This window comes from Artemia franciscana, chromosome 21, assembly GCF_032884065.1.
Source record: "Artemia franciscana chromosome 21, ASM3288406v1, whole genome shotgun sequence".
Classification (NCBI taxonomy): domain Eukaryota; kingdom Metazoa; phylum Arthropoda; class Branchiopoda; order Anostraca; family Artemiidae; genus Artemia; species Artemia franciscana.
Window position 1 is genome coordinate 33,652,076 of NC_088883.1, and position 23,908 is coordinate 33,675,983.

Sequence of the window (23,908 nt, forward strand, 5' to 3'; positions counted from 1 at the left end):
GTTAGTTGTCGTCATTTTGTTATGACGGTGACGTCACTAAAGGTATTTAAGACATGCGTTCACGGAAAAATGTAAAATGACTGTAAAACTGTAAAATGACTGATGAACCTACAATGGCAACAGCCGAGGAAGATGCTCAAAGAGTCTATGCCAAACAACTTTCTGCTAATAGAGAAAGTAAGAAAAGAAAGCGTGCCGAGGAATCAAAAGAACAGCAAGAAAACAGGCTTGAGGCTGATAGAGAAAGAAAGAACAGAAAACGTGCCGAGGAACTACCAGAGCAATGCGAAACCAGACTTGCTGCTAAAAGAGAAAGTGAAAAAAGAAGGCGTGCCGAGGAACTACCAGAACAATATGAAACCAGACTTGCTGCTAAAAGAGAAAGTGAAAAAAGGAGGCATGCCGAGGAACTACCAGAGCAACATGAAACCAGACCTGCTGCTAAAAGAGAAATTGAAAAAAGAAGGCGTGCCGAGGAACTAACAGAGCAACCTGAAACCAGACTTGCTGCTAAAAGAGAAATTGAAAAAAGAAGGCGTGCCGAGGAATCAAAAGAACAGCAAGAAATCAGGCTTGCTGCTGATAGAGAAAGTAAGAAAAGAAAGCGTGCCGAGGAATCAGAGCAACCTGAAAGTTATCGCCTGGCATTCAGGTACAGCCCAGTCGATGATTATAGCTTGAGTAGATGTGTTCAAATCGGGACTATGTCTAAAATTTGTCCATATTGCAAGGCCTTGAAATTCAATGGTGAAACAATGGGAATGTGTTGCGCCTCAGGAAAAGTTAAACTTCCTCTATTGGCTGCACCACCAGAGCCATTGAAGACTTTCCTTACTGGAACTACGTCAGAATCTAAGTGTTTAATTTTCAAAAATCAGAAAATATAACTCATGTTTCCAAATGACGTCGTTTGGAGCCCAATTCGAAAATCCAGATCACTTTATGTCTATTTTCAAAGTAAAAAGGCAAATTTATCATAGAGCAGGGTCCCTTCTACCATTCTCAGGCGAGAATCATAAATTTTTACAATTGTACTTCATCAGTGATAGAAATTCTGAATTGAATGCACGTTGCGAAATTTATCCCGACGTTGAAAGGACAATCGTTTCCCAATTGCAACATTTTTTCCACGAAAATAATAATTTGGTGCGTCTGTTCAAAACAGCCATCAGTTTGATGCCTACTGATACGCATAAAATTGTTATTTCCGCTGACAAAACGCCTCCTGGCCAACATGTGCGTAGATACAATGCTCCAACTATCGACGAAGTGGCAATCGTTATGGTGGGTGATCAGTTTTTATCTTGAGATATTATTCTTCATAAGCGAAACGCTCAGTTGTTAAGAATTGCTGAAACTCATCGATGCTACAATGCCCTAGAATATCCTATCATTTTTTGGGATGGAGCCGACGGCTATCACTTTAATATTAAATTGATTAATCCAGCCACTAACAAAGAAATGAATAAGAAATGCAGTGCAATGCATTATTATTCCTATAGACTAATGATTTGGCAGGATGAGGAAAATTATATTTTAAAATGCCGTCAATTGTTTCACCAATACGTCGTTGATATGTATGCTAAAATTGAATCAGAACGTTTGCTATTTTACGCAGTTAATTTGTATTGTATCTATCTATCTATCTATCTATATAAAAACGAGTATATACAGACCGGGACACCGGGACACAAGGAATATAAATAACGCCAGGGACCCTCAAAGAGAAATCACAGACAATCTATTTATATGCACAGACAATGGGACAGCAAAGAATGCTGTATATTTGCAAGTTTTACGTAGAAAAAATATATATATATATATATATTCACAGGTGGGACATAGGGACACAACTACAATGGCGCGTAACTAATAAGGCGCGTAACAACTTACGCGCGCGGGGTGTGTGTGTGTTTGTGTCGATTGACGTCATTTTTGTCTGTCGACTGACGTCGTGAAGTTAGTTGTCGTCGTGTTTGTTATGACGATGACGTCATTAAAAGTATTTAAGACATTCGTTCACGGAAAAATGTTTAATTGTAGAATGACTGAAGAACCTACAATGGCAACAGCCGAGGAAGCTGCTCAAAGAGTTTATGCCAAAAAAATTGCTGCTGATAGAGAAAGTAAGCAAAGAAAGCGTGCCGAGGAATCACAAGAACAGCAAGAAAACAGGCTTGCGACTAATAGAGAAAGTAAGAAAAGAAAGCGTGCCGAGGAATCACAAGAACAGCAAGAAAACAGGCTTGCGGCTAAAGAACGCAAAACCACGCAGTTAGATGAAAATCCACCTGGACAGCGAGAGTCAAAACATATCAAAACTGAAATTGATAGCGATGATGATTGGGTTTGGGATTTTGACTTGGATAAGATCATCAATGCCTACCAGAATTAAGTTAAAAAAACAAAGATTCAGCGATATGTACTTCATAGTCACGCTGAAAAATAAAGAAGGAAAAGAAAACTGAAGAAAGAAAAAAGGTAAAAAATAAAAAAAAAACTAAAAAGAAAAAACACTCAAAGAGAAATTACAGACCGGGACACAAATGACGACCAAGACAGATGGAATATAAATGAAGACCGGGAACCTCAAAGAGAAATTACAGACTGGGACACCCGGACACAAATCACGACCGGGACACAGGGAATATAAATGACGACCGGGACCCACGGACACAACTACAACGGGGACGCTGGGGGCACAGGCGGGATATATAAATGACGACCGAGACACAGGGATTGTTCGAATAGAAATTACAGACCGGGACACAAATGACGACCGGGACACCAGGACACAAGTGACGACCGGGACACAGGGAATATAAATGACAACCGGGACACAGGGACACATCATTAGATTAATGAGGTATAGATCTGAATACGGATTGTTTTTCCCATGGACAATTATATGTTGCATGTTCAAGAGTCAGTAAACCTGACAATCTATTTATATGCACAGACAGTGGGACAGCGAAGAATGTTGTATATTCGTATGTTTTACGCAGTTAAATACATATATTTATATCTATCTCTATTCACAGGTGGGACACAAGGACACAACTACAATGGCGCGTAACGACTTACGCGTGCGGGGGGGGGTTGGGGGGCGCGAAGCACCCCACCAACTAGGTGTTAGGGTGGCGCGAAGCGCCACCCCTACAGCTAGTATATATATATATATATATATATATATATATATATATATATATATATATATATATATATATATATATATATATGTATGTATATATATATATATATATATATATATATATATATATATATATATATATATATATATATATATATATATATATATATATATATATACATATACATATATATATATATATATATATATATATATATATATATATATATATATATATATATATATATATATATATATATATATATATATATATATATATATATTCATATATATATATATATATATATATATATATATATATATATATATATATATATATATATATCATACATATATATATATATATATATATATATATATATATATATATATATATATATATATATATATATATATATATATATTCATATATATATAAATATATATATATATATATATATATATATATATATATATATATATATATATATATGAATATATATATATATATATATGAATATATATATATATATATATATATATATATATATATATATGAATATATATATATATATATATATATATATATATATATATATATATATATATATATATATTATATATATATATATATATATATATATATATATATATATATATATATATATATATATATATATATATATATATATATATATATATATATATATCTATATATATAAAAATAAGTTGTCTGTGGATCTGTGGATCTGTGGATCAGGTAACGTCATGTTTCGGCTGACGTCATGAAATTAGTTGCCATCATTTTTGCTTTGAAGGTGACGTCATTCAAGTTATATAAGACATATGTTCGCGTAGAATTCTATTAATGTTTAAGTTTACAATGACTGATGAAGATGCTCAAAGAGTCTATGCCAAAAAACTTGCTGCTGATAGAGAAAGTCAGAAAAGAAAGCGTGCCGAGGAACTACCAGAGCAACGCGAAAGCAGACTTGCTGCTAAAAGAGAAAGTGAAAAAAGAAGGCGTGCCGAGGAATCAAAAGACCAGCAGGGAAACAGGCTTGAGGCTGATAGAGAAAGAAAGAACAGAAAGCATGCCGAGGAACTACCAGAGCAACGCAGAAGCAGACTTGCTGCTAAAAGAGAAAGTGAAAAAAGAAGTCGTGCCGAGGAATCAAAAGACCAGCAGGGAAACAGGCTTTAGGCTGATAGAGAAAGAAAGAACAGAAAGCATGCCGAGGAACTACCAGAGCAACGCAGAAGCAGACTTGCTGCTAAAAGAGAAAGTGAAAAAAGAAGGCGTGCCGAGGAATCAAAAGACCAGCAGGGAAACAGGCTTGCTGCTGATAGAGAAAGAAAGAACAGAAAGCATGCCGAGGAACTACCAGAGCAACGCAGAAGCAGACTTGCTGCTAAAAGAGAAAGTGAAAAAAGAAGGCGTGCCGAGGAATCAAAAGACCAGCAGGGAAACAGGCTTGCTGCTGATAGAGAAAGTAAGAAAAGAAAGCGTGCCGAGGAATCAGAGCAATCTGAAAGTTATCGCCTGGCATTCAGGTACAACCCAGTCGATGATTATAGCTTGAGTAGATGTGTTCAAATCGGGACAATGTCTAAAATTTGTCCCTATTGCAAGGCCTTGAAATTCAATGGTGAAACAATGGGAATGTGTTGCGGCTCAGGAAAAGTTAAACTTCCTCTATTGGCTGCACCACCAGAGCCATTGAAGACTTTCCTTACTGGAACTACGTCAGAATCTAAGCGATTTTTTGTCAAAAATCAGACAATACAACTCATGTTTCCAAATGACGTCGTTTGGAGCCCAAATCGAAAATCCAGATCAATTTATGTCTACTTTCAAAGTAAAAGGGCAAATTTATCATAAAGCAGGGTCCCTTCTACCATTCTCAGGCGAGAATCATAAATTTTTACAATTGTACTTCATCAGTGATAGAAATTCTGAATTGAATGCACGTTGCGAAATTTCTCCCAACGTTGAAAGGACAATCGTTTCCCAATTGCAACATCTTTTCCACGAAAATAATAATTTAGTGCGTCTGTTCAAAACAGCCATCGATTTGATGCCTACTTATACTCATAAAATTGTTATTTCCGCTGACAAAACGCCTCCTGGCCAACATGTGCGTAGATACAATGCTCCGACTATCGACGAAGTGGCAATCGTTATGGTCGGTGATCAGTTTTTACCTCGAGATATTATTCTACATAAGCGAAACGCTCAGTTGTTAAGAATTGCTGAAACTCATCGATGCTACGATGCCCTACAATATCCTATCATTTTTTGGGATGGAGCCGACGGCTATCACTTTAATATTAAATTGATGAATCCAGCCACTAACAAAGAAATGAATAAGAAATGCAGTGCAATGCATTATTATTCCTATAGACTAATGATTCGGCAGGATGAAGAAAATTATATTTTAAAATGCCGTGAATTGTTTCACCAATTTGTCGTGGATATGTACGCTAAAATTGAATCAGAACGTTTGCTATATATCCGCCTGAATCAGACCAAGCTCCGCTCTGAACAATACATTCATTTGCGAGATGCAGTTATAAATGACGGTAATACCACAAACGTTGGAAGATTAACAATTTTACCTTCGTCATATGCTGGCAGTCCCCGTCATATGCATGAATATGCACAAGATGCTATTGCGTATGTTCGTCTCTATGGTCGTCCAGATTTATTTATTACATTTACATGTAATCAATCTTGGGACGAGATACTGCAGCTTTTACTTCAAGGACAATCGGCGGTTCATAGGCATGACATTACGGCACGTGTCTTCCGGCAAAAGTTGAAATCACTGATAAACTACCTTGTAAAACATGAAGTGTTTGGGTCAGTGCGATGCTGGATGTACTCAGTGGAATGGCAAAAACGAGGTTTGCCACACGCACATATACTAATCTGGCTACATAAGAAAATTACTTCAAACGAAATTGATGATGTGATTTCCGCTGAAATACCTGATAAAAATGTCGATAAGGGGTTACATGATATTATTGTAAAAAATATGATACATGGACCTTGCGGTGCACTGAACGAAAATTCACCATGCATGGCCAAAAGAAGGTGCACAAAGCAATATCCTCGACTTTTAGTACCCAAAACAATTACTGGCAATGATGGTTACCCACAATATAGAAGAAGATCTACTGAATATGGCGGTAAAACAGCAATAATAAAGAAGCGTAACGGTACCACCATCGAAGTAGATAACCAGTGGGTTGTTCCATATTCCCCTTTATTATCAAAAACATTTAATGCACACATAAACGTTGAATACTGTAACTCCATAAAGGCAATCAAATACATATGTAAATACGTCAACAAAGGCAGTGACATGGCAGTTTTTGGCTTGCAGTCCGAAATCAAAGATTTCGATGAAATCGTAGAATATCAGGCTGGAAGATACATAAGCAGTAATGAAGCTGTTTGGTGAATTCTTTCATTTCCGATACATGAACGTAGTCCAGCTGTTGTTCACTTAGCGGTACATTTACAGAATGGTCAACGTGTTTATTTCACGGAAACCAACGTGCAACAAAGAGTCCTGAATCCACCGGATACAACATTAACAGCTTTTTTTTCGCTTTGCAAAAATGATTCTTTTGCAAAAAAACTGCTGTATACTGAAGTGCCTTCGTATTACACGTGGAATACTAAAAATAAAGTATTTGAACGTCGAAAACAGGGTAAGTCAGTCGACGGCCAACCTACCATCTTCAAAGATACCACGATAGGAAGACTCTACACCGTTCACCCCAATCAACATGAATGCTTCTTTCTACCCCTGCTTTTGGTGAATGTACCCGGTCCGACATCCTTTGAGTATTTGAGGACTGTAAATGGTACTATACATGACACTTACCGTAGTGCATGCCAAGCTCTGAATTTATTGGAGAATGACCAACACTGGGATAACTGCATCAATGAGGCGTGCGAAACGTCAACCACAAGTCAAATTCGTGCATTGTTTGGCATCATTTTAACAACTTGCTCTCCATCAGCTCCTACAGATTTATGGGAAAAATATAAGTCAAAAATGTCCGAAGATATACTTCATCGAAAACAGTTAGAAACGTCAGACATGACTTTTGATTTTACATCAGAAATTTATAACTACACTTTAGTTGTTATAGAAGATTTGTGCATAAGTATGGCAAACAAACCTCTTCAGGATTTGGGAATGCCTTCACCTAACCGTATCGCTGCTGTTTCGACATGTGTAGAATTGGATCGTGAACAAAGTTAGAGTACGAGTGATCTATTGTCGTATGTACAAAATAACATTTCCAAGTTAATGTCGGAACAAAAAGACATTTATGATACGATAATGCATTGTGTCGATAACAACGTTGGAGAAATTTTCTTTTTGGATGCGCCAGGAGGTACTGGTAAAACGTTTGTGATAAAACTGATTCTGGCATCAATTCGATCAAAAATGATATAGCGTTGGCAATTGCGTCGTCCGGAATAGCCGCAACATTGCTGCCTGGTGGAAGAACTGCTCATTCCGCTTTGAAATTGCCTCTGAACTTGCATTCTACAGAAACTCCCACGTGCAAGATTTCCAAATCATCTGGGATGGGTAAAGTATTGCAGCAATGCAAACTTATTATTTGGGATGAGTGCACAATGGCACACAAAAAATCGCTCGAGGCTCTGGATCAATGCTTGAAAGATTTGCGAGGGAAGTCGAAACCCTTTGGCAGCACCTTAATATTGCTTGCGGGAGATTTCAGGCAAACATTACCTATAATACCTAGATCAACTCCTGCACACGAAATGAATGCTTGCCTGAAAAATTCTAATTTATGGGCACACGTAAAAACATTAAAATTAACTACAAATATGCGTGTCCGATTGCAAAACGATGACTCTGGTCAAACATTTTCAGATCAATTGCTGGCAATGGGAAACGGAAAGCTCCCAGTAGACTCAATTTCAGGACGTATACAACTACCTGCTGATTTCTGTAATTTAGTGACGTCCAAAAATGAATTGATTGAAAAAGTATTTCCGAATATTCTAAACAATTATAAAAATAATAAATGGCTAAGTGAAAGAGCGATTCTCGCACCCAAAAATATAGACGTCCACGAAATCAACAATATTGTTTAGACCAAGATTCAAGACCAGGCAGTCCTTTACAAGTCAGTCGACACAGTTTTGGAACCAAATGAAGCGGTTAATTATCCATCTGAATTTTTAAATTCCATAGATCTTTCAGGGTTTCCACCACACGTGCTACAACTAAAAATAGGCGTACCAATAATACTTTTAAGAAATATAAACCCACCAAAGCTTTGCAATGGCACTCGACTTGCCGTAAAAAAAACAATGGAAAACCTAATAGAGGCCACAATCCTGACAGGGTCTTTTGAGGGTGAGGCTGTTCTTATTCCTCGCATTCCCATGATTCCAACAGATCTGCCTTTTCAATTTAAAAGATTGCAATTCCCAATTCGATTAGCATTTGCAATCACCATTAACAAAGCTCAAGGTCAATCATTAGAAAAATGTGGTATTGATCTTAATACTGATTGTTTTTCCCATGGACAATTGTACGTTGCATGTTCGAGGGTCGGTAAACCTGACAATCTATTTATATGCAGCGAGAATTGGACAGCGAAGAATGTTGTATATTCGCAAGTTTTACGCAGTTAATTTGTATTTCGGAACCAAATGAAGCGGTTAATTATCCATCTGAATTTTTAAATTCCATAGATCCTTCAGGGTGTCCACCACACCTGCTACAACTAAAAATAGGCGTACCAATAATACTTTTAAGAAATATCAACCCACCAAAGCTTTGCAATGGCACGCGACTTGCCGTAAAAAAAAAAAACAATGGAAAACCTAATAGATGCCACAATCTTGACAGGGCCTTATGAGGGTGAGGCTGTTCTTATTCCTCGCATTCCCATGATTCCAACGGATCTGCTTTTTCAATTTAAAAGATTGCAATTCCCAATTCGATTAGCATTTGCAACCACCATCAACAAAGCTCAAGGGCAATCACTAGAAAAATGCGGTATAGATCTTAATACAGATTGCTTTACCAATGTACAATTGTATGTTGCATCTTTGAGGGTCGGTAAACCTGACAATCTATTTATACGCACAGACAATGGGACAGCGAAGACTGTTGTATATTCACAAGTTTTACGTAGTTAATTTGTATTGTATCTATCTATCTATCTATCTATATAAAAACGAGTTGTGTGTATGCATGTTTGTTTGTTTGTAAAAAGAGCGTTTGCATATGACGTCATTATTAGTACATACGGCTTTGTATATGGACAGACAATGGGAAAGCCAAGAATGTTGTATATTCGCAATTTTTACGTAGTTTGAAACACATATATAAATCTATCTATATTCACAGGTGGGACACAGGGACACAACTACAATGGCGCGTAACTAATATGGCGCGTAACGACTTACGCGCGCGGGGGGGCTTGGGGGGGCGCGAAGCGCCCCACCAACTAGGTGTTGGGGTGGCGCTTCGCGCCACCCCAACACCATCCCAACACCTAGTTGGTAGGGGTGCCTCGAACATGCAACGTACAATTGATCATGGGAAAAACAATCAGTATTAAGATCTATACCAGACTTTTCTAATGATTGACCTTGAGCTTTGTTGATGGTGACAGCAAATGCTAATCGAATTTGGAATTGCAATCTTTTAAATTGAAAAGGCAGGTCCGTTGGAAGCATGGGAATGCGAGGAATAAGAACAGCCTCACCCTCAAAAGGCCCTGTCAAGATTGTGGCCTCTATTACGTTTTCCATTGTTTTTTTTTTACGGCAAGTCGCGTGCCATTGCAAAGCTTTGGTGGGTTGATATTTCTGAACAGTATTATTGGTACGCCTATTTTTAGTTGTAGCACGTGTGGTGGAAACCCTGAAAGATCCATGGAATTTAAAAATTCAGATGGATAATTAACCGCCTCATTTGGTTCTAAAACTGAGTTGACTGACTTGTAAAGGACTGCCTGGTCTCGAATCTTGGTCAAAACAATATTGTTGATTTCGTGGACGTCTATATTTTTGGGTGTAAGAATCGCTCTTTCACTTAGCCATTTATTATTTTTATAATTGTTTAGAATATTCGGAAATACTTTTTCAATCAATTCATTTTTGGACGTCACTAAATTACAGAATTCAGCTGGTAGTTGTATAAGTCCTGAAATTGAGTCTACTGGGAGCTTTCCATTTACAATTGCCAGCAATTGATCTGAAAATGTTTGACCAGAGTCATCTTTTTGCAATCGGACACGTATGTTTATAATTTATTTTAATGTTTTTACGTGTGCCCATAAATTAGAATTTTTCAGGCAAGCATTCATTTCATCTGCAGGGGTTGATCTAGGTATTATAGGTAATGTTTGCCTGATATCTCCCGCAAGCAATATTAATGTTCTTCCAAAGGGTTTCGAAATCCCTCGCAAATCTTTCAAACATTGATCCAGAGCCTCGAGCGATTTTTTGTGTGCCATTGTGCACTCGTCCTAAATAATAAGTTTGCAATGCTGCAACACTTTTCACATAATAACTAAATAATAACTAATAATAATAATAACTAATAATAACTAAAGTGTGGTTATCAATTTCTGATGTAAAATCAAAAGTCATATCTGAGGTCTCTAACCGTTTTCAATGGAGTATATCTTCGGAAATTTTTGATTTATATTTTTCCCATACCGTTTACAGTTCTCAAATACTCAAAGGACGTCGGACCAGGTACATTCACCAAAAGCAGGCGTAGAAAGAAGCATTCATGTTGATTGGGCTGAACGGTGTAGTCTTCCTAACGTGGTATCTTTGAAGATGGTAGGTTTGCCGTCGACTGACTGGTTCAGGGCTCTTTGTTGCACGTTGGATTCCAAAAAATAAACACGTTGACCATTCTGTAAATGTACCGCTAAGTGAACAACAGCTGGACTACGTTCATGTATCAGAAATGACTGACTTACCCTGTTTTCGACGTTCAAATACTTTATTTTTAGTATTCCACGTGTAATACGAAGGCACTTCAGTATACAGCAGTTTTTTTTGCAAAAGAATCATTTTTGCATAGCGAAAAGAAAGCAGTTAACTTTGTATACGGTGGATTCAGGGCTCTTTGTTGCACGTTGGATTCCAAAAAATAAACACGTTGACCATTCTGTAAATGTACCGCTAAGTGAACAACAGCTGGACTACGTTCATGTATCAGAAATGAAAGAATTCACCAAACAGCTTCATTACTGCTTATGTATCTTCCAGCCTGATATTTTACGATTTCGTCGATATCTTTGATTTCGGACTGCAAGCCAAAAACTGCCATGTCAATGCCTTTGTTGACGTATTTACATATGTATTTGATTGCCTTTATGGAGTTACAGTATTCAACGTTTATGTGTGGATTAAATGTTTTTGATAATAATGGGGAAAATGGAACAACCCACAGGTTATCTACTTCTATAGTGGTACCGTTACGCTTCTTTATTATTGCTGTTTTACCGCCATCTTCAGTAGATCTTCTTCTATATTGTGGGGTAATAAAATTACCAGATCAAAATTTTGGGAAAGCCATTTTGTTCAGCTTAGTCCAAAAACCTAATAATTATGTCTTTTGGGACGACATAATCCCCCATAGTCCCACAGGGAGGGGCTGGAAGCTATAGACTTTGGCCATTGTTTACATTATAAACTTTGACCATTGTTTACATATAGTAATGATTATTTGGAAGTGTACAAACGTCTTCTAGGCCTCTTCCCCCCTTTTTTTCTTATCAAAATCGTCTGATAAAAACTATGAGAAAGCCATTTAGCAAAAAAAAATAAATACTATTCAAATTTTGTTTAATTATTCATGTGCGGTGAGCCAAAATAAAAACATGCATTAATTCAAAAACGTTCAGAAGTTAAATTAGAATGTTTTTTTTTTTTTAACTGCAAGTAAGGAAGGACATTAAAACTTAAAACGAACAGAAATTTCTCTGTATATGAAAGGGGTCGTCCCTTCCTCAACACCTCGCTCTTTACACTAATTTTTTTTGTGTTGTTTTAAAAAGAAGAGTTGTGAGGAAGAATCAAACTTTAGAGTAAAGAGAGAGGCGTTGAGGAGGGGACAACTCCTTTAATCTACGGAATAATTTAAGTTTTGTTTTAAGTTTTAATGTTGCTCCTTACTTGCAATTAAAAAAAAACAACTTGTTTTTGAATTTAATACTACGAAAAGAGATTCTGCTCTCTGACCCGACAAGTCAGCGAAATGAAGTTTTGAACAAAGGATCTTTAAACACGAATATAAAATTGGACCAGTTTATTGTTTCCTTGGACCATAATTTAATTCCAATGAAGTACAAAAGAATATTTAAAGCAAAACCTGGTAGCTTTATTTTTAACTGGTCTGAAGTATAAGAAATGGTAGATATGAAGAAATTGAAAGTAATATAGATTAAAAAAAAAAATTGTTGGCCAGATAGAAAATTCTAGATTTCTTTAATTTATTCCTTAGTAATTATTTTTGTTTTTATATTTTGAACTCTTAATGAGAATGAATAAAACCGATAAAGTCGAAATTAACTTCAAATTGTACCTCGTTTTTATCTAATGTATTCCAAACTTTTCAGCTTTTTAATCTGAATCGTTAATTTTATTTCTATCTATGAACAACATTACATTTTGACTTTATTTTTACTGTTTTACGTAATTCCACTTTACACCTCCAAGCTGGAAACATACCCAGAACAATGACAGGACTGACCAGGGCTTCCACTCTCGAATCTAAACATTCTGGGACAAGTTTTACAAATTCAGAGAGTTTTCGGGGAAAACTCTTAAAGATTTGAAGAATTTTTGGGAAAAGTTTGGGAGCCAAAACGGGTTTTAGCTTCGTTTTATGACACAAGTAAGACTTGGTTCCGCTTAGTAAATCTAGACTTTTGCAGAGTAGGTTTTAAAGGGATTGCTTAAAACCTACTTAACCCTTAGCTATAAGCGATTATTGCTGATATTCCGGGAAACGCCTCAAAATTGTTTTTAAAAAAGGCTGAATTATGCTCTAGAACTCTGTTGCTTTGTTGCTTTGCTGCTTTATTCTCTTAACCCAAAAACGAGACTTTTATGTCTCGTTTATGTTAATACATATAACGAGATAGACGACTAAAACAAAGTATAAAAGCATAGAAAAGCAATAATCGCATACAGAGCAAAAACATGTGCAATGATTTCTACAAATTAATAAATATTCTTCAGCAAGCAAACATAAACTTACATCAGGAACTTAAGAAAACAAAGTCACCTGAAAGGAAGAAGCAACATTAAAAACTAAAATGAATAGAAACGATAACATAATAAGGGGGAGTCCACCCTTTAAACACTCGACTATTCACGCTGAATTTTTTTTAGTACTTAAGCTTCTCATTGTTCTATTTAAACGACAATTGTGTTTCGGGAGTCGTTCTTACAGAATTGGGACTAGACTCAAAAACTTCAGCGCAGAGACAGAGGGACAATCCCAGTCATATATGTAATATTTTTTTATTCATTTTAATGTTGCTCCTTCGGCATAATTTCAGGCGAAAACAGTCTTTTCTAATTTTATTTCAAATGTTTTTTTCTTTAATGCCAGGAAATCCAGCTTCAAATTCTTCCACGGAAAAATTCTTCATCTCCCCAAAAAGATAGTCTAGACAATTCAATCCTGTTAAAAATTTATCCCGGACAATTATCCTTAATTTCTCCACGCCTAAGACTGGGTCTACAAAGAGAAAGTTAAAACCAATAAAAACAATTTTGTTTAGGAATTCTGCCAAATTCCCCAATGTAAAATCTCCCCTTAAAGTTTTATCCCTTGGAAACCTCCTTCCCAATGGAAAGCTCTCCCTGCGTTAAATTCTCCAGCAGAAAATTCGATCCTTTACCCGGAAAAAGAATGCATACTTCCAAATGACAAATATTTTATGTAAACAATGGTTAAATTTTATATTTTCAAGACCTTTCCCCTATGGGAGGTCAAATTGACTCTAAAGGCAAAGTTATTGGGTCTCTCAGCTATGCTGAACAGTATAGCTAAGGTATCTGTAAATTTTGATCTAACGATTTCTGGGTCAAGAGGGTGTGGAAGGGGGCATAGTTGCCATCCACTTGGAAAAAAAGGCCTCTAAGGCTTAAATTACCTCTCAGAACTTGGGGGCAAGGGTTGTAAGTTTAGCCACATAGGCATATAAGGTTTTTATGGAAAGAATGGTCGTATCAACTTGGGAAGTAGCTCACTAGGTTGGAAATTCAAATTTCTAGTTCCTTTTGAGGGCCAAAAGGGACGAAGGTAAACTAACCCCCCTGACACATCATTTCTCCAAACATATCCAATCCAAATTTTAAGACAGCCGTTTTGTTCAGTGTAGTTGAGTTTTATAGAATGGGTGTTCTCAAAGTTTTATGGAATTGGTGGTCGTAAGATCTCTCGATTGGGCTCATTTGACTGAAAATAAGCCCCCCCCCCATTACCATCATTTTCCACTACAAAATTCAATCAAAACTTCGAGAACTATTAATTCTACTGCGACTACTACTACTGCTCCTATTAAAATTAAAGATACTAAGGCGAACAATTTTGGACATACTGAAACTGTAAGGATGTAAATCAAAACACACTATGCCCACACAGATTGTCAGGAAGAACGTATTAGAAATGCTTTCTGAACGGTTGACGGTGCTAAGCTGAAACTTTCAGTGTGTGTTGATGGGGATATTGAAGAAACCAAGTGACATGCGCATGCTGCTGTACAACTACTACAACAACTATTGCTAAAATGCAAGCTAAGAGCATTAAAGTGAAGCTTTTCAGGAATATTTAGGTGGATATTTAACTAAATCAAAACATATTATAAGTACGTGGATTTTGAAAAAGGGTGACTAAGCAATATCTAAAGAACACCTTATATTATTAAATTAGACCTTTAAAGGTACGTTTTGGCAGATTTTGAGCTAGCCAGAAGGCACTATGTGTATACTATTAATGCTACCACTGCAATTATTGTGGCCAATGATGCTAAAGGTATTAAGCTGAAACTTTAGGAAATTTTAAGGAGGAGTGTCAATTAAACAAAAATACAATATGCATGCGGGTTTTCAGAAGGGAATATAAGTAATATTATAGGCAGCGTCGCTTTATAATATTTAGAAATATCATTGAAACTTTTAAAGGAGCTAGCTGGACAAAACAAAAAGTAGTTCTAGTGCACTTTTAGGAATAAAGAGATCGGAGGACAAGCAACCCTCCTCCTGAGCCCTTTCAGTTTCCAAAAAGATCCAGTCTAAATTTTGAGACAGCCATTTCGTTCAGCATAGACGAACGATCCAGTAACTATGTCTCTAGGGATATTGGGTAGGGAAACCCTACAAATAAGCAATTGGCCCGTTATATTTTAAAACTAAATCGAAAGGTATTGTGCGTAGGGTTGCTAATAAGAAATCTTAGCAATATATCGACACCAACTGGGGGGTATTAAGCTGAAAATTTTGGGGCTACTTCTATTACTACTCCATTCTTACAATTTCGATAAATCCAAAAAGGCTACTTACATTTTATTCCAAACACACTCTAGAAGTTTGATCCTTTTAAAACCGGTTTCCTGTGTGCACTCTCAGCTTATCAGCTTAGTCTTACTGAGATAAACTACTTTGTAGGTATATTGTAATTAAATACTTAATATATACACAGAGTTGGTTTGGTTTGGTTTATGTTATGTTACCATAGGCTTTTAATATATTGCGTCCTGGTCAGCCTGCTTTCCATAAATCTCTGTTGCAACTTCCCTAATTTTGTTACTAGAGTATTATATTTTCATCATATTTAGGTATATTTCATTATAACCAACCCAACTTCAATTCTTGAGTGTGGTTGGGATAACACTTAAGTACATAAAAAAGTATAAATACATCTAGGTTTTCAAACAGCATAATCAACATTTGTTTTGGAATAGTTTTAAGTTTTACTTCTTAGGCCAACTTGCGGAGACATAAAAATAAATTAAACAATACTATTTGTGACAGGATTAATCAATTTTGAAAGAGTTTCTCCAACATACAAATAGCGATAAATAAAAGTTCAAATAGGGATAAATCCTTTTAACAGAAGTGACATTTTCACAAAAGGTGCTGGATATTTCGGTCAAATATGCAGTGACCGTCATCAGTAGCAATACTAAGAAATATCATATATTTTTTTGTGAAATTATAACTGATAATTAAAAGCATTTAACAATATTTGAACTTTAGTTTATCGTCATGAAAAGGCAGCGTGATTTTCGAAATCAGCTATAAAATACAAATAGCTAGCCAAATTTACAGATTCTTGTAGAAAAAAAAAACAGAAAAAAAATATATATATAAAATAATGTCATGAACAAGACTGCCATTAAAAAACGAATAGAAAGTATTTTTTTAAAACTTTTTCCACAAAATTAGTTTTTCAAAGAAAAGTTGAGTTATAAACTCAAACCTCCAAGCGTAAAACTATAATAAACCTCCAAGCGTAAAACTATCAATAGATAAATAAAACTTAAAACAAGCAAAAACTAACATGAGCAGGATGACTAACATGAGCAAAATGAAACAACGCTTTCTTATGAATGATCTTGACAGGTAAAACAAACAATTTAAACTGGGTTGAACATGTAAAAATTCTAACTTGTGTTTTACCCAAGAATATTGCCACATATTTTTAGCAGTACTTAGAAACTGAGCTCACTGGTTCAGTTGCACGACGATTCAGTTACATGAGGGTTCAGCTGCAAGGTGGTTCAGTTGCACACTGGTCCAGTTGCACACTGATTCAGTTGCACGCTGGTTCAGTTGTACGGCAGTTCAGTTACAGGGGGTCAGTTGCATATGCTTCAGTTACACGCACACCATCACTTTCAATAAAAAAAAATATCAAATAAAAATTATTGAGACACGTATTTTTTTAGCATTGAAGAAAGATGAAGTAATTACGCCTTTGGAGACGTGAACGTTGTCTTTAGCCCCCAGAGCAGGGGCTGTAGTTTAGGAAATTCGTTCACTATTTACATTTAGTATATGTTATTCAGAAAGATAGGCTTTCAAAAAAAATAAGGCACATTCAGGTGAGCCTTTCAGGGGAGGTTGAGAGGAGTTTTGATCTAAATCAAGGCATGTTATGTGCATATGGGTTGTCAAAAGGGCAAAACTGATTGGAACTTTCAGGAAAGAATAAGCAATATAATCAATTGACCAAAAAGGCATTACATACATCCTTATATTATTCCTACAACTATCACCGCTACTGCTGTTACCACTACTACTATAACAGCCACAGAACTACATATAGAATATTGAGGAGAAATTTGAAAAAAAGACACTATTTGCATGCACATTGTCAATAAAGGGTATCTCAGGGATGGATTTGAGCACTAAGTTGGAACTTTCAGAGAATGATCAAAGGAGAAGATCAATTTACCAAGAGGTAAAGGTAAACGAATACCAAATTTCGTTTAAATTTAGTTTTTGTAAGATTCTTTGAAACTTTCAGTAATGAATCCTGGGCCAAAAAATATACACTCAGATTGTATTGCAAGCTATTATTCCAACCCTATCCTGATTAATAAGGCTTAAAATTGTTTACTTGACAGGTTGGAATTTTTGTATTTCACCCTATAAAAATTCTCACAAAACAACATGATACATCAACTTTTATTTCAGTCTCTTTTTTGTCTTTCAGTTTTGAAAAATGCAGTTTCTGTTACTTCAGTGTTTTACGAAATATATATATGGTGACTTCAGAAACAAAAACCTGAATCTCCTTGAGAATGACATTATCTAGATCAAAATAAAAAGTGAATCATTCGAATTAGTATGGTCAAAAACTTTGAATAGGGGAATTATAGTCCCTCATCCTGAGCAACAAGGAAAACCACTTTTTTTTGCATCGGTAGCACTGATCGGTAGTCTCCGATCTTTTATCTATATATATAAAAATAAGTTGTCTGTCTGTGAATCTGTGGATCAGGTGACGTCATGTTTCTGTGTCGGCTGACGTCATGAAATTAGTTGTCGTCATTTTTGCTTTGACGATGCTTAGTATATTGTAAAACACATTAATTTAGTTAATAATATACCATTTAAAACACCAAAATGAACATGCTGGAGTAGTCACTCGATGATAGAGGGTGTCAGAACGGAGAATGAAGGTCCCAGGTTCAAATCCTGGTTAGGCTAAAAAAGGTAAAAAACTAAAAACTAAAAACTTAAAAAAAAACTGAAAAAACTAAAAAAAGGCAAAAACTACAAAAAAAACTAAAAACTAATAAAAAAATAAAAAAGCTAAAAAACTAAAAAAACTAAAAAAAAACTAGAAAACTAAAAACTAAAAAAAAACTTAAAAAAAATAAAAAAACTGAAAAATAGAAGAGAAAAATAAAACTAATAAAATTAAGAATAAAAATAAAAAAAAATAAAAAAGATAAAAACTAAAAAAAAAGTAAAAAGAAAAAACGAAAAAAACTGAAAAAGCTAAAAAAAAGGTAAAAACCAATAAAAAACTAAAAAGAAAAAAAGGGAAAAAAAACTAAAAAAAAATTTCATCCAAAAAACTAAAAGAGGTAAAAACTAAAAGAACTAAAAAAGAAAAGAAAACTAAAAAAAGGAAAAAAACTGAAAAATAAAGGAGAAAAAGAAAACTAAAAAAATATAAATAAAAATAAAAAAACTAAGAAGATAAAAACTTAAAAAAAAACTAAAAAGAAAAAAGAAAAAAACTAAAAAACCTAAAAAAAGGTCAAAACCAATAAAAAAAACTAAAAGGAAAAAAAGGGAAAAAATTAAAAATTTATTTCATCATATACCAATTCAAAAACGAATGTATACCGGGATGACGACCGGGACACAGGGAATATAAATGACGACCGGGACGCAGGAACACAACTACAACGGTGACGCCGGGGGCACAGGGGGGACATAAATGACGACGGGGACACAGGCAACGTTCGATTAGCAATCACCATCAACAAAGCTCAAGGGGCAACAAAGCTCACCATCAAACAAAGACGAACGGGACGCTCAAAGAGAAATTACAGACTGGAAGACCAGGACATAAGTAAAAAAAAAACTAAAAAAACTAAAAAGAAGGTAAAAACTACAAAAAAACTAAAAAGAAAAAAACAACTAAAAACTAATAAAAAAAACTAAAAAATCTAAAAATCTAAATAAACTAAAAAAGAAAAAAAATAAAAAAGGAAAAAAATAAAGGAGAAAAACAAAACTAAAAAACGAATGTATATACAGACCGAGACACCGGGATACAGGGGACGCCGGGGTGCACAGGGGGATATATAAATGACGATGGCGACTCAGGGAATGGTCGATTAGCAATCACCATCAACAAAGCTCAAGGGCAATCATTAGAATCATGAGGTATAGATCTGAATACGGATTGTTTTCCCATGGACCATTATATGTTGCATGTTCAAGAGTCGGTAAACCTGACAATCTATTTATATGCACAGACAATGGGACAGCAAAGAATGTTGTATATTCGCAAGTTTTACGTAGTTAAAAACATATATATATATATATATATATATATATATATATATATATATATATATATATATATATATATATATATATATATATATATATATATATATATATATATATATATATATATATATATATATATATATATATATATATATATATATATATATATATATATATATATATATATATATCTATATTCACAGGTGGGACATAGGGACACAACTACAATGGCGCGTAACTAATATGGCGCGTAACGACTTACGCGCGCGGGGGGGGCTTGGGGGGGCGCAAAGCGCCCCCACCAACTAGGTGTTGGGGTGGCGCGAAGCGCCACCCCAACAGCTAGTATATATATATATATATATATATATATATATATATATATATATATATATATATATATATATATATATATATATATATCTATATATATAAAAATAAGTTGTCTGTCTGTCTGTGGATCAGGTGACGTCGTGTTTCTGTGTCGGCTGACGTCATGAAATTAGTTGTCGTCATTTTTGCTATGACGGTGACGTCATTAATGGTATTTAAGACATTTGTTCACGGAAAAATGTTTAATTGTAAAATGACTGAAGAACCTACAATGGCAACAGCCGAGGAAGCTGCTCAAAGAGTTTATGCTAAAAAACTTGCTGCTGATAGAGAAAGTGAGAAAAGAAAGCGTTCCGAGGAATCACAAGAACAGCAAGAAAACAGGCTTGCGGCTAAAGAACGCAAAACCGCGCAGTTAGATGAAAATCCACCTGGACAGCGAGAGTCAAAACATATCAAAACTGAAAATGATAGCGATGATGATTGGGTTTGGGATTTTGACTTGGATAAGGTCATCAATGCCTACCAGATTTAAGTTAAAAAAACAAAGGTTCGTCGATATGTACTTCATAGTGACGCTGAATAATAAAGAAGAAAAAGAAAACTGAAAAAAGGTAAAAAACTAAAAAAAACTAAAAAGAAAAAACACTCAAAGAGAAATTACAGACCGGGACACAAATGACGACCGAGACAGAGGGAATATAAGTGACGACCGGGAACCTCAAAGAGAAATTACAGACTGGGACACCCGGACACAAATCACGACCGGGACACAGGGAATATAAATGACGACCGGGACACAGGGACACAACTACAACGGGGACGCCGGGTGCACAGGCGGGATATATAAATGACGACCGGGACACAGGGATTGTTCGAACAGAAATTACAGACCGGGACACCGGGACACAAATGATGACCGGGACACCGGGACACGGGGAATATAAATGACGACCGGGACACTCAAAGAGAAATTATAAACTGGGACACCGGGACACAAATGACGACCGGGACACAGGGAATATAAATGACGACCGGGACACAGGGACACATCATTAGAATAATGAGGTATAGATCTGAATAGGGATTGTTTTTCCCATGGACAATTATATGTTGCATGTTCAAGAGTCAGTAAACCTGACAATCTATTTATATGCACAGACAATGGGACAGCGAAGAATGTTGTATATTCGCATGTTTTACGTAGTTAAAAACATATATTTATATCTATCTCTATTCACAGGTGGGACACAGGGACACAACTACAATGGCGCGTAACTAATATGGCGCGTAACTAATATGGCGCGTAACGACTTACGCGCGCGGGGGGGCTTGGGGGGGGGCGCGAAGCGCCCCAACAACTAGGTGTTGGGGTGGCGCGAAGCGCCACCCCAACAGCTAGTATATATATATATATATATATATATATATATATATATATATATATATATACATTTTATTTAGTTTTTTTATTATTTTTTTAAGCCTAGCGGGTTACAAGAATTTCATAGAGAGATGCTTAATGGATCGATTAAAAGTTATTGTTTATATTTACCAGATTTTTAAAAATTCTACCATCTTTTAGATTTCACAATGGTAGCCAAGTTTCTTGGGAGAATTTGCAATGAATTATTAGTGCTGGTTGAAGCAGTAGCTACAACCTAGAAAAGAGCGAACTACTGCCCATAGTAACTTAGAGTTAAAAATGTTAAAATAGTCTTTTTTTTTCCTTCTTTTTTGCAGGTCTAGTGGGCTACTAGACATCATAGAAAGATGTTTAAAAGCTCCCTCAAAAGCTGTCTTTCATACGCACGTGGTATAGATAAATTCTGTCATCTGCAAGCGCCATATGGCATGAAAAATGGTAATATTTACGCCATTTCTCAAGGGGTGGAGCTACTGGGCTACTAGAACATCATAGAAAGATTTTTGATAGCTCATATCAAAGAAATATTGCTCATATCTAAGTTCTTCCTATAAATTCCACCATCTGGAAGGCCCAAATACCACTAAAAAAAACTTTAGTGTCAAGTCTCAAGTGGAAAAGTTAATGCTAGTGGGCTACCAGAACGTTTTAGAGTGATGTTTGATAGCTTATTTGAAAACTTTCACTCATATCTACGTGCTTTTTCATCAATTCTACCATTCGTAAATGATATACAGCACTGAAAACAACACTTTTGGCGCCACTTCTTAAGTGGAAAATCTTGGGAGCATTTCCTACAAACACCAATACATTAAACTAGATTATAAAAGGCCTGGTTCTTTTAGAACAGCGTTGGTTTTCAAACTAGATTATCATGCGGTCGATTCCTGCTTGGATTTTTTGGACGGTTTTTCCCTTCTTATGATTACTTTTCAGATAACCAACTATCTATACAAATGTGATGTACTCTTTTTTTAAAGCATATCCCGGAAAGGCTCATTTTAAAGTTATTATTCGTATCTACGTAATTTTTATGCAATTTACCATCCATGAGTGCCGTATAGAAATAAAAACAGCCCTTATAGTGCCACTTTTTAAATGGAAGAGTTTGGAAGCATAAAACGGTAACATTACAATAATTATGGTCCAAAGTCCTTAACTGGAAATGTATAAGAGCCCACAGCGCATACTCCGCCTCAAACTCTCAAAAAAAAATTAATAAAACTAAAATTAACTAAAACTAAAAAATTTTCAAAAAAAATCTACCAAAAATTAAGCCTGAACGATCAACAGTTTTGAATTGAACCTTCAAACTCTATAATGAAGCCTGTATGCTAGTTTTAACAGCAGTAATCAAACAGTTCGTGGTAATCAAACAGTTCGTGGTAGTGAACTGTAGTAAGGAGCGACCCGGCTCAGTAGTAACCAAAACTCTAAAAAATGGAATTTTGATACCAGTAGTTACATCAAAAGAATCGCATTTTAATGCTGATTTTAAATATATAAGTTTTATCAAGTTTAGTCTTACCCATCAAAAGTTACGAGCCTGAGAAAATTTGCACTATTTTAGAAAATAGGGGGAAACACCTCCTAAAAGTCATAGAATCTTGGCGAAAATTACTCCATCAGATTTAGCGTATCAGAGAACCCTATTGTAGAAGTTTCAAGCTCCTATCTAAAAAAATGTGGAATTTTATATTTTTTGCCAGAAGGCAGATCACGGATGCGTGTTTATTTGTTTTTTTGTTCTTTTGTTGTTTTTTTTTCTTCTGTTTTTTTCCCAGGGGTGATCGTATCGACCCAGTTGTCCTAGAATGTTGCAAGAGGGCTCATTCTGATGGGAATGAAAAGTGCTATTGCCCTTTTTAAGTGACCAAAAAAATTTGAGGGCACCAAGGCCCCCTCCCACGCTAATTATTTTCCCAAAGTCAACAGACCAAAATTCTGAGATAGCCATTTTATTCAGTGCAGTCAACAAATCTTATAGCTATGTCTTTGGGGGACAACTTACTCCAATATCGCAGTGTATCCCTGAAATGACAAGTTTCCGCTGTTCAAATAAAAACAATAGCTATTTTTAGTTTATCTATGTATTTTTTGTTTGAAAAATATTAAAAACTGTTAGGTATGATAATATGCACCGGAAAGGTGTCATTGAGGGCTGGTGCATTGTGCCACACTAAGTTCATTTTCTAGAAGTCATCAGAAGAAAACCTAATGGGTATCTTCTTCATTAAGTTTAAACGATTGATTCCAATTTAAAAGAATACTTTCTTTTTGGAAAATCCCCCAAAAAATGTCATATGTGCGATAATACTTGTTAAAGAATGTCATTTTTCAGCTGTTGACTGTCAAGGTCTTGGAATTGCCATAGAACATCGTAATATAGCAATGAAATGGCAAGTTTCCCCTG

The 23,908-nt window shown here is 35.5% G+C and overlaps 1 long non-coding RNA gene across 1 annotated transcript in view; it reads left to right on the forward strand.

Moving 5' to 3' along the window:
* LOC136040961 (uncharacterized) overlaps nt 1-19,441 on the forward strand; it is a 289,351-nt gene extending 269,910 nt beyond the window's left edge. The window contains exon 2 of the long non-coding RNA XR_010620922.1: nt 19,084-19,441. This is a non-coding gene — a long non-coding RNA (uncharacterized LOC136040961). The remainder of the gene's footprint in view (nt 1-19,083) is intronic.
* The last annotated feature ends 4,467 nt before the right edge of the window (nt 19,442-23,908 follow it).